Below are 13190 nucleotides of genomic sequence, written 5' to 3' on the forward strand. Positions count from 1 at the left end.
GTAACAGTGTTTATTATTGCGAGTCCTAACAGTGTTTATTATTTCATAACTGTATGGGCTTTGTTTATACATGTACAGTGACGAGTGAATCTACCGTTGGTTGTTAAAAACGCGAAACATAATAATCAGTCAGCAGCGCTCCACTGCTACCGCAGCCCAACACAAGTGCGTTGGAACAGCAGCCCAACACTACAGAAGTTGGTTGCCCGCGCTGCCGCGCTTGCTCTTTGGATTTCATTTGGGACGTGGGACGGCTGCGCTTGCCTGCGCGTGGGGGCGGGGGGGCGCGGCCAATCAGAGAAAAGCCGAACACAAGTTGGTTGCCTTTAATATTCACGCCCTGACAGCGCTCAGCGGTCACACTCCAGCACAGTCGCGTGCAAGAAACAAACCTAGTTGGCATCAGGACTTTGTTGCACACTGAGTGAGAACTAAGAGTAAAATTGGTTGAGCATATATAATTATATCTTGATAATGATTGAATAACCTGTGCTCCCTTTGTTTAATGATTACCTTGAGTTACTCGTTTTATGATACTGACTGTTGGTTCAGTTTACTTAAGAAAGTGGAAAAAGCAAAAGTTCTAAATTTGCATAATGCTGAGTAGCAAGTAACATTCTATTACAGAAAAGGGAGATGTTGTGTTCTGTAATGCATGTTGAAGATGTACTTCCCAGGAGTCTCCACTATGGGGTGTAGTTGATACAATGCCCTGTTATGCCTACAGCTGAAGTGTGCAGAAGAAGTGAACACGCAGGAGAATAGGACAGAATGTACCCTGCTGTAACCTACCATGCTAACCTGCTTGACTAAAAGGCTAAAAGAGTAACCTGCTTCCTGAGTCTTATTACTACACCTACCTACATACAAAATACTACGTACGTACTACATAACAAACTTCTGCCACAGGGAACACTGCATTATCGAGACAGCGCGCCTACGAGGATCTGGCCGGTAATGCACTTTTTATAATTCAAAGAGTAGGGTACTTCTGCAGTGCCACTCGGTGACATTGAGTAGGATATTACAATGGAATAAAAGCCAAAACAACCTGGTTGGCCCTCTAGCGTTGGATCCGAAACACTGACATGTCCGTTGTTGGCCGGGAAACGGTTAAGACCCATATTTTCTCTCTCCTTTAACCTACCCTGATCTCACCTGGTCGGGGACTGACCCTTAGCTTAATCTGTCTAGTTTAGTTTTAGGATGTCTGTTATCTGCTTCCATGTCTGCTTTTCTGCAGACATTGGAGCATTTCTTAACCCCTGTCTCTGTCGCTGAGTGAATTTATCGATATAGACATTCCAGTGATCTTCTACCTCATACTGGACATGAGCACCACCGGTCCCATGGAACAGTTTCATAGCGCCTTCTGTCTGACCTGCAGCGTTGAACCTTACCTGCTCTGCCTTGTGGTTTCTCCTGCCCCCCGTGGCTATGGCCCTGAGCCATTGTCTTGTATCTCATCCTGTTAACATATGCTTGCAGTAGTTCTTAGTTCTATCCATTACTTAATTTCACAATTCTCTTATATACTTTGATTCTATTGTAACCCTGTATGCATATATATGCCCACTACATGTATTTTTTGCTCCAACTCGGCCCACTACAAACATGGGAACTCTATAACCCCTGTCCCCATCTCCCCATCTCTCTTAGTGGTTGTCTGATATTTTTGGCCAAGGTGGTGGATGTCTCGGGGTGATGGCCAAGATTGCAGTGACTGTTCTACCCCCACATTGGTTATGTGCACCATTGAGGTCATGGATCAGCTTCATACCGTCTTCTGTCCGACCTACAATGTCTAAACCATGCCTGTTCTAGTTCATTGCTGGGTTAAGTACTTCTATTCTATTCACATATGCTTACTACGTCTACATGTATCTATTGTATTCACATATATGCTTACTACATGTATCTATTGCTATGTCCGCCCATCACAAACACGTATAACGGGTACGTCCTAGTACCCGTCACGAAACTTCGACCATGCCTCGAGTGGGAGTCGAACCCCGAGCGTCTGCTCCGGGGCCAGTATAGCAAACCGCTGCGCCAAGAAGGGAATTCCCCCCTAAGCGCTCGGTTTATCTGCCTCTGGGGAGTGAGTTTTACACACTTCTATGTGCCGTAGTCACACTATCGCGGCACATATCCGTTACATTCACCCCCCCTAAACTCACACCACCCAAGGCATCCGGGTCACGGCACCAGTATAACGGGTACGTCCTAGTACCCGTCACGAAACTTCGACCATGCCTCGAGTGGGAGTCGAACCCCGAGCGTCTGCTCCGGGGCCAGTATAGCAAACCGCTGCGCCAAGAAGGGAATTCCCCCCTAAGCGCTCGGTTTATCTGCCTCTGGGGAGTGAGTTTTACACACTTCTATGTGCCGTAGTCACACTATCGCGGCACATATCCGTTACACACGCAAACTGTCTAACGCCTGTCCCTGTCTCCCTGTAAGTGGCTGTCTCGTGGTGATGACCGGAGTGGTGGACGTCCGGTGATGATGGCCGGGAGGATGTGATCCTCTCTACGCCGCCCCCATACCTCAAATGGATCTGTCATCAGCTCTATTTTCAATTTTTCAAAATGTTCTTATGTACCCCAGTTTCTATTGCATCTACTTATTTGTGTTTCATTACACGTATATGTACATGCTTACCAACTGTTTCACCTGTTTTATAGCAACACTACTATCACCGACATCTAAGAAGGGAGATCCCCCCTTCTAAGGTTTCTCCCCTCCACATTGCCTGTTGTGCTTTTTTCCTATTGCTAGGTTTTTAGTGAGTTTTTCCTTACCTTCGCATGGGGTATGTCTGGGAGTGTTGTATTCATTTACTCATTTATTTATTTTACATTTTATTTTGGACTTCATGGTGTTTTTGTTTTGTTCTTGATTTATTGTGATGTTTCTTCTTGAAGAAGACGTGTCCGGCTCATGGGGACATTAACGTGTGTTGTCGAGCCTTACAAATAAATTGTATTTGATCATTCCAGATATCGCTGTGCGTATTATGTATGTCTGCTCCACTTGTTTTGTCTACTCTCCTGTATAAATACTTTGTTAGCTCGCCATTCTACAGAGATGTGGGCGAGCGGAGAGTAATTGGATTCATGATATTGTAACGTTCTCCGTTATTGACGACTCAGCGACTCAGGGGGGTTAGTTCTAATGTTTATTACAGTCTCTGGTTTACAGTGTACAACCTGGGTGCATCACCTCTCATCGTACCCAACAACTGCCTCTGAACTTCCCATACTGCTGTTAACTAACCAGAGAGAGAGAGCACGCTGAGTGCCACACCCTCTTATACCTTTAGCCGAGGCCAGCCCCTGCACTCCAGCCTCTGTCACCCCGCGGCTTAAGCGATCAATAGTGTCAGTGCAAGCCCAAGATGGCGGAGTGCTGAGTGACAGCTCGGCTGACCAATGACCCCCAAACTCAGGGTCGCTACAATATTGAGAAAATGTGTGTATCTCAGTTATTGAGAAAAGGTTAGTATTTCAGTTTCTGTGAATGGTTAGTAAAATTATCTAGAAAGGTTAGTGGTTGGGTATTATGTAGCAGCACTGTATATTATGGCTAAAAGATGCCTCAGCCACAATCTATATTTTTATGAGTTTTATTTTGATGTGCAGTGACTAATATTCCAAGACATTCAACACATAATTGTTGAAACACACAAATCATGTATGTACCTGCATATACACAGACACACAGACACACACACAGACACACACACAGACACACACACACACACACTGTTATGGTTTGTAACCGACCCCAATCGCACAACACAAGACAGGTATGATGGTTTGCCAAGAAACAGATATTTATTGAACAACAGGGAAAAACAGGGAAAAGGGCACTGTCCCTTTAAGGGAGAATCACAAATACAGGAATATAATATGAGGGGAAGGAAAGGTGCCTTTAAGAGGCGGGCAGGAAAAGGGAACACTATGGGAAGGTAAGGGAACGCCTAAGGGAAGGTTAAGGGAACGCCTTGGGACAGAGGAACTAGAGACTAGGTAAACCAGGGACAAGGAGAACTAGGGAGAGAGGACTAGGGACTAGGAGAGCTAGGGATAGAGGACTAGGGACTAGGAGAACTAGGGATAGAGGACTAGGGACTAGGAGAACTAGGGATAGAGGACTAGGGACTAGGAGAACTAGGGATAGAGGACTAGGGACTAGGAGAACTAGGGATAGAGGACTAGGGACTAGGAGAACTAGGGATAGAGGACTAGGGACTAGGAGAACAAGGGATAGAGGACTAGGGACTAGGAGAACTAGGGATAGAGGACTAGGGACTAGGAACTAGGTGGAACTAGAAGGGGAGAACTTGGGACCAGGAACTAGGTGGAACTAGAAGGGGAGAACTTGGGACCAGGAACTAGGTGGAACTAGAAGGGGAGAACTAGAGACAGAGGGGACTGAGGCCCGCGGAGGCGGGCTGGGGAACAGGGAGGAAAAGGGGAGGACTGGTGGAAATCATCTGGGCCGCTCTGCAGGACAGAGGAGATAGTTAATGCACAAAGGGAAAAAACAGAGCAGGTGCAGAACAGTCCAAATAACAAAGTGAACAAAGTAATAATATCTTCGTGTGACAAACACACAGGGGGAGATGTAAAGTCCAAAAATACTATTCTAAGTGAGAACCAAAAACAGAGGCAATACGCTGGGGAACAGCAGCGGGACGAGGGCAAGGGGCATTACGCTGAGTGAGTGACATCACAATCAAAACTCACCCAGGCGTATGCGTAAAGGTACAGGGACAGCAGCTGCGGGGTGCCGGCTGTCCGAGCCGAGGACAGAGTGGTGCAGGAACAGGCAGCGGGGCGGGAGCGTCGCCACCGGGGCGCCGGCTGTCCGAGCCGAGGACAGAGTGGTGCTGGAACAGGCGGCGGTGGCGATGGCGGTGGCGAGGGTATCGCCACCGGGGAGCCGGCAGTCCGAGCCGAGGACAGAGTGGTGCTGGAACAGGCGGCGGTGGCGAAGGTGTCGTCACCGGGTAGCCGACTGTCGGAGCCGGGGAACAGAGTGGTGCTGGAACAGGCGGCGGTGGCGAAGGTGTCGTCACCGGGTAGCCGACTGTCGGAGCCGGGGAACAGAGTGGTGCGCCACTGCTTGAGTGCGCACCGGAACCGAGAGACGCGTCGGGGTGCGTCTGCGAGGAGGAGTGTGCCAAGCACGAAGGTCTAGAAGATGCGCGTTGCGTGCTGGTCTGGAGAGCGTGCCAAGCTCGAGGGTTCTTGGAAGATGCGCGTTGCGCGCTGGTCTGGAGAGCGTGCCAAGCTCGAGCGTCCTTGGAAGATGCGCGTTGCGCGCTGGTCTGGAGAGCGAGCCAAGCTCGAGCGTCCTTGGAAGATGCGCGTTGCGCGCTGGTCTGGAGAGCGTGCCAAGCTCGAGGGTTCTTGGAAGATGCGCGTTGCGCGCTGGTCTGGAGAGCGTGCCAAGCTCGAGCGTCCTTGGAAGATGCGCGTTGCGCGCTGAGGACTGGAGAGCGTCTGCGCTGGTCTGGATGTGCGTCAGGACGAACAGCTGCGCGGGGGTCTGCAGTGGAACGCTGGGGTGCCTCCCGTGGAAGTACAGGGAGCGCAGACCAGTCTCCCCCACAGGCAACGGCGACAGCTGGCGAAGGCTGGAGCAAACATCTCGACGCCGGAGAATGGAACAGCATAGGCAGACAGAGGATCTCCCGAAAGAGTCTAGATGTTTAGAGAATATGACTCGGCAAGTTTACAACACGACCCCACGCCAAAACGAGGGGAAGCGCCCTGGTATTTAAAGCCCACAGGGGGACTAATTAGCCTGCCACCACAGGTGCGAGAGATAATAGAATATCGAACAGGTGTGGCCACTAAGGGTAAGGAACGAGAGGGTGGGGGCTAGAGAGAGTGAGTGAGAAGGGAAAATAAACAGTATAGAAGGGAAATAAACAGTATAGGCTTAAAGAAACAGAGAAAAGGTAGTGAGCAGCGGGCAAAACCTCACACACACACACACACACACACACACACACACACACACACACACACACACACACACACACACACACACACACACCTTCATATACATACATGCATATGTACACATATAGGACCTACACACATTGGCACTTGTATATATTATAATGTACCTACAAATATACACACTAACAAAGTATTGTTTTCCACTCATTTGATGAGACAATTGAAAATTACGTATTTATCTAATAATGTTTCTTTCTCGTATAGAATTGTTCAGTATTTCCGAGTTGAATCAAGATCTCCAACAGCCATCAGACTATATAATGCATCACTGTGCCTCACTGCATCACTAAGCACAGAGCTCTCTTATCCTAGGCAACTTGATTTGATTTGTGTTATCATTCTAAATTGTGACCTGTCCTGTCTAAATGTTTAAATGTGAGCGATTTGCAGTGTCTAATTTCCCACGGGATAATAAAAGTATTTCTATTCTATTCTACTATCCACTATGTATCTTATCCAAAAAAACTTTTTTTAAAGAGCTTTTCCTCTTGGGCAGGTTATAGTTCACATAATTGACAGTATGGAAATAATTTTTAGCAAACCATATATTCTGAGTTTTCTCGTACTCCAGATGAGCCTAGTTATGCTTAAGCTGTTGGAAAACAGCCTTCTTGATCATTCCAATTTACATTTGAACTTTCTGGATGTACAATTCTTAAAGTTCGTGACTATGTTCTGCCCGGGAGCCACGGAATATACTAATGTTAGGAATCAACACACCCTGGAGAAGCCAAATGGATCAAGGTCTGTGTGATTAACTATTATCAGCACAATCAGCAGGACTGGCTGCACTCTGTGAGACGAATTAATGATAGACGCACTATGTTGCAGGTAAAACACGTGAAATATTCCATTTTGATTATTGATGTTTTATGTAGCTTTTTTTGTTGTTGTTCCAGAGGAACAAAAAGAGAGGGTTGATGGGGAAATGTACCAACACACTTCTCTTTCTCTCTCTCTCTCTTTCTAACATACACACACACACACACACACACACACACACACACAAACACACTATCTCTCTCTCTCTCTCTCTCTCTCGCTCTCTCTCTCTCTACACATAACCTTAGTAGTGTTAGGGCAGGGGTTGGCGGAGCCCAATAGCAGAACACAGGAGGAGAGAGAATGGAGCATTTTAGGTTGGTTTTAATGTTCACCCCCAAGCAGACAGGTTTACAGGTACAGGAATGTGCAACAGGTATAGGAATGTGCAAGTAGACACGAGCAGGTGCACTCCTCGTCCTGCGCAGGAGCGTCCAGGCGGGTGGTGTCTTCGGGAGCGGTGGTCCTGGGCACAGGGAGAGCAAAGATTAGGACAAGGTATGAAACAAGGACAGAGTACCAAGGGTGCGACGTGCCTAGGTAGATAGGTTAACACTGCGACGAGGGAGAGCAGGATCCGTGTGTTGAAGTAGAGGTCTGATGATGAGGGAATCTCTCACAGCCGTGTTGATTGATCTCCCTCCGACAGCGTGGGAATGCAGGGGTCGGATGCTGCCCATATAAGGGTACGGAAGGGCGAGGGGTGAGGAAGGCTCTCGCCGTGATGGTGTGGAAGGAGAAGGGGTGAGGAAGGCTCTCGCCGTGATTATGACAAGTAGTAGTAGTAGTAGTAGTAGTAGTAGTAGTAGTAGTAGTAGTAGTAGTAGTAGTAGTAGTAGTAGTTTATTCAGTCATCATCTCACACAATACAATATGCACAATCATTTAACAATATTTAAATCAACTTCAACTTGTACACACATATGGAGACACACAGCCGAGACACAGACAGAGGAGCCAGAGCTGGACTCCAGAGTAAGGTGTGTAGAAACAGAGACACATCAGCCCAGTGTACTTAGCACGGTCGTGCAGGCAGACAGTCAGCCACCCCCAGAGGGCGATGACGAGGAGCACCCGAGGGTGACGTCAAGTGCCCCAAGCAGTGGGAGGTATCCCTCGAGGGAACACAGACCCCCAAAGTATCTGACAGACTATGCTCGGAAAGGGAGTGACGAGGAGGACAGTACACCCACCACCGTTGATTACTGCTACAGGGTAGTTAGTGGGGTACCTCAGACCTTTAAAGAAGCCATAGTGTCCCCTGAATCAAGTAAATGGGAGAGAGCAATGGATGAGGAGATGAGGGCCCTAGAGGACAACCACACCTTCACTCTAACCAAGTTACCAGAGGGCAGACAGACAGTGGGAGGAAAATGGGTGTATTCAATCAAGGAGGGTATTGAAGGCCACGATAAGTACAAAGCGAGGTTTGTAGCTAAGGGTTACAGTCAGAGGGAGAGGATAGACTACGATGAAACATTCTCCCCCACAGCCAATCTGACCAGTATAAGGGTAGTGGTGCAGAAAGCAGCTGAGGACAATTTAATTTTACATCAGATGGATGTGAAAACAGCCTATCTGCACGCACCCATAGATAGGGAGATATACATGGAACAACCTGAGGGTTACGAAAGGAAAGGAGAGAAGCTAGTGTGTAAGCTGGAAAAATCCATTTACGGCCTGAAACAGTCTGGGCGAAATTGGAACGAGATGCTTCATACATGCCTTATCAAAGATCTTCCTACAGAACCCAGTAGACCCCTGTGTTTACTCGAGGGAGTCAAAGGAGTCAGGAAAAGTGATCATCGTCATTTGGGTGGATGATTTGATCATAGCGGCAGACAACACCAGAAGCCTAGCACAGGTGAAAGAGATGCTCTCCACCAGATTCAAAATGAAAGACCTTGGGAGGTTAAAGCATTTTCTAGGTATGGACTTTGAACAGTCTGCCAATTGTGTAAAAATATCCCAGAAGAGATATGTGGAAAAGATCCTGAAACGTTTCGACATGCAAGAATGTAGATCAAGGGAAACACCATGTGATCAAAAACTAGACTATCAGGAGGATGCTCAGAAACTGACAGATGTAAAAATGTACAGAGAAGCTGTGGGTAGCCTCATTTATTTAACAACATGTACCCGCCCTGACCGATGTTTTGAAGTGAGTAAACTGTCACAGCATTTCGCTGACCCCACAGAGGAGCATTGGATCACAGCAAAACATGTCTTTCGTTATCTTAAAGGTACAGCAGACAGACAACTGTGTTTCAGAAAGAGCAGCGAGGGTCTAGGACTTAAAGCCTACAGTGATGCAGACTGGGCAGCTGACACCACAGATAGAAGGAGTACCACCGGCTGGTTCCCCACACCATTCGGTGTAAAACAGGGAGATGTGCTTTCTCCTACTTTATTCGCCCTTTATGTTAATGACCTGGCGCAAGAAATCAAGCAAGCCAATCTTGGTATTCCAATAGATAATATAATCCTAAGTATTTTATTGTACGCTGATGATATTGTTTTGTTTGCAGAAAATGAAGCAAATTTACAAAACATGTTGAATATTATGAGTTCTTGGTGCATGAAATGGAGACTTGCGATTAACAGTGAAAAAACACAGATTATGCACTTTAGGAAAAAACACGAACAGCAGAGTAGTCATAAGTTTCAATTTGGACCAACGCCTCTGATTTACACACATTCTTATAAATATCTTGGTTTTACCTTTAATGAGTACATGTGCTTCATAGAAGGAAGGAAAATAATGTCTGAGTCAGCAGGAAGGGCGCTAGGGGGCGTGTTGAGTAAAATGAAAGTGTGCACTGACCTTGGGTTTTCAACATATACACAATTATTTGATTCAATGGTGGGTTCTGTTTTGTTTTATGCTGCTGGAGTATGGGGTTTTGATGATGCTCCTGAATGTAATGCGATCCAGAACCGGGCCATAAGATACTTTTTAGGAGTCCATAAATACACACCAAAAGGGGCTATAGAAGGGGACATGGGGTGGGATTCTTGCTTGGTCAAGCAAAAGGGTGAAATGGTGAGGTTATGGAACCGCCTGGTCCAGCTGCCAAATGGCAGGGTGACTAAAAAGATTTTTAATTGGGACAGAGCACACGGTCATCCCTGGTCAAGAGAGATGTCTATGATTTTTTCTTCTACTGACTTGAGTATGATTTTTATGAACAATTTTCAGTGTAAGGTTCACATAATTAAAACAAAATTATCAACAATCCATCAGGATAAGTGGAAGGTGGAGATTTTGAAAAAACCTAAACTTAGAAAATATATTGCAATTAAAAATGAGTATTTTACTGAACCTTATGTAATGTTAAACTTAAAGAGAAGACGGAGGTCTCTGTGTGCCCAGTTGAGGTCTGGCACCCTGCCATTGGCTGTGGAAGTGGGTAGATTCCAGGGTAAACCTGAGGAGGAGCGGCTGTGTGTTCTGTGTGATCTGGGAGTGGTGGAGGATGAATATCATTTTGTTTTTTATTGCCCTTTGTACACCACTTTGAGGAGGGCTTTATTTGAAAAAAATCAAATTGCAAACCCAGATTTGTTTTGGCAGTCTGAGAGCTGTATGTTGAGTTTTTTTTTTTGTGGAGGACATCTTCGGTTTTGCAGGATTTTTGGAGAAGGCATGGCACCTGAGACAAAACACACTGTATCCTATATAATTGTATTTGAATTCACCTTGTTTTTCTGTTTTTCTGTTTATTTACATTGAGTACAGCTTGTGTTATATTACGTTTTATTGTATTTTCTTGTATTTTTCTTTTTTTATGGCCATCTTGGTCTATGTCATTTGTTAAGTAATTGGTAAAGTATATTATTATATACTTATTGTTATGTGTCTTGTAAGCCCATATGGGCTGGGCATACATCTGTATGTAAGACACGAAAATAAAAAATATCAAATCAAATCAAAACCACAGGATATTGTGTGAGTTTGAACGCAGATAGCTCACTGGTTTCGTGGAAAACAAAGAAGCAGCCCACCGTGGCTCTATCAACTTGTGAAGCCGAATATATGGCTCTAGCTATGACCATACAGGAGTGTATTTATCTGGAACAACTGCTCGAAGGGATGGATACCTATGTATATAAGAAGACTGTTGTTTACGAGGACAACCAGGGAACCATTGCGATTGCTAGAAACCCTGTGTGCCGACAGAGATTTAAACATGTCGATATAAACTACCATTTCATCAGATCTGTCATCAGAGAAGAAAGGATGACACTGATGTATTGTCCAACGGACGACATGGTAGCAGACGCTATGACGGAACCTGCTTCCAAATTGAAATTGAAGAGATTTGCAGAGGCCATGTTTGGTGTGTAGATATTGACTGCCATATTCTTTTGATGTTTTTGGAGTATATTATTTCCTTTGTAAAATGTCTTTCGAAGAAGTTACCCAGTATGCTAATACAAACCTAAGTGGGAGTGTTGGAGTCAGAGGTTCTAGGTAGGATTGTTAGTAACTGTCTAACTGCATATATAACTGTTTCCACTAGAGGGTGCTCTAGGCGGAGCCACTCAGGGACACCACCAGGTGGCGAGTATAAATAGAGATGTCTCCTACCATTCTTTCTCTTCCCCCACCTACCTCTCACAAGAAGAACTCATGTGTTACTGCTCTGCCATGTGAATAAATAAACAACACCAGTTAAGGCTCAAGATAGAACCCATGCCTCTTGACCGCATTATTGTCGCCCTATAGCCTGATTCTGTCAACAGTTACTTACTAAATTTACAAATTTTATACTAAATATAAAATATGTTGTAAAATATAAATAGTGAAATAAGTGAGATGTCACGACAATAACAACATACTTCTAGGTGGATAACTCTGATGATCCTTAGCATGAGTTGAAAATTCTCTGCTCATCTATAGTAAGTTTAGGGCCACGATTTTAAACCTTCCTAGTACACTATGTCCCTCCCTCTCCTCGAGAACAGTCACATCCTCCTCTCGCTCCTCTCCCCCTCTGCTACCTGCTATCTGCTACTCTCAGCGCTCTGTGCTTCGTGCCGTTTGTCGGACTCTACTCAAATAAACTCGATATGGATCTAATTAGCTGGTCACTTTCAGTAGTGGATCGCATATTTTCGTCAAGAAAGCAGAAGGAGGCTGACCCTCTCTGCCCACTTGGGACATTTCAATCGGGCTACCAATAGACCTGTCGCTAAACCACGCCCCAAAATAGAATTTGTCCAATCATATCACAGGAAAAACGTTGCTGCAGAAAACTTGGTCAACAGTAGAAAAGCCATTTGTGGGCTGCATCAAACCAGACGGCTGTGATCAAAACCACTGTGTAAGAGTTCAGTTTATATGTTATTATCTACCTAATATCCGATGGTGAAACGCTGTGCGTGGGGTACCTGTAATTCGGACACCAGGTACCCTGAAAGACTGGATGGAGGAGTATATTTCATACCTTTCCCGAAGCCCAAACGAAAACTAGAGAAATGCAAGCGTAAATGGCATAATCTCATACTCCCTTATTCAATAACAATGCACTCTTGATTGGAAAACGACCTATAAGATTCCCTAGATGGGAAAAGCAAGGCATACACTCATTAGGAGATGTTTTCAACAAACAGGGTTTCTGTAGTTATGATGAAATACGCAAAAAAATTATCTCACCGAATCCACATATTATTTTTGTTATTGTTATGTTTGAAGGCTCACGGTGTTCCATTAAGGATACCAATTGTACACCACAGATACCACAAATTCTTCTATGAAAGAGAGACATCGAGAGGTTTTGTTTCAGATTTTTATCATCAACTACTAACGTCCTCGTATGAAACCCTCCCCCTAGACTCAGTCTGGAGGAGGGATATACCAGACCTGGAAAAAGATTTTGATTGGCAAGAAGCCTGGGCAAATGTTCGACTTACATCAAGGAACCCGGACCATCAACAAATCAATCTTAACTATATTCACAGGACATACTTGACTCCTATAAGACTGAACAGAATGGGTCTTAAACAAGACTCCAAATGCTCCTTATGTACAAATGGGGACGAGGGGACATTTATGCACATGTACTGGGACTGCCCACCAGTTAAGATATTCTGGAAAGAAGTGACCCAGCAATTATCAAATCTCTTAACTCTGAATATACCTGTACACCCCTCTGTATTACTGCTGAATGATGTTTTTGAGTGTGCAGTACCTCCACAGCTAAAGAGATTGGATTTATCTGGTATCACAGTGGCTAAAAAGCTGATAGCATCACGATGGTTTCAACCGGAAAAAATGTGCCGGAAGGTCTGGATTCTTACATATCTCGATGTGATTTATCAAGAAAT

This window comes from Notolepis coatsorum, assembly GCF_963971535.1.
Source record: "Notolepis coatsorum genome assembly, chromosome: 5".
Lineage (NCBI taxonomy): Eukaryota > Metazoa > Chordata > Actinopteri > Aulopiformes > Paralepididae > Notolepis > Notolepis coatsorum.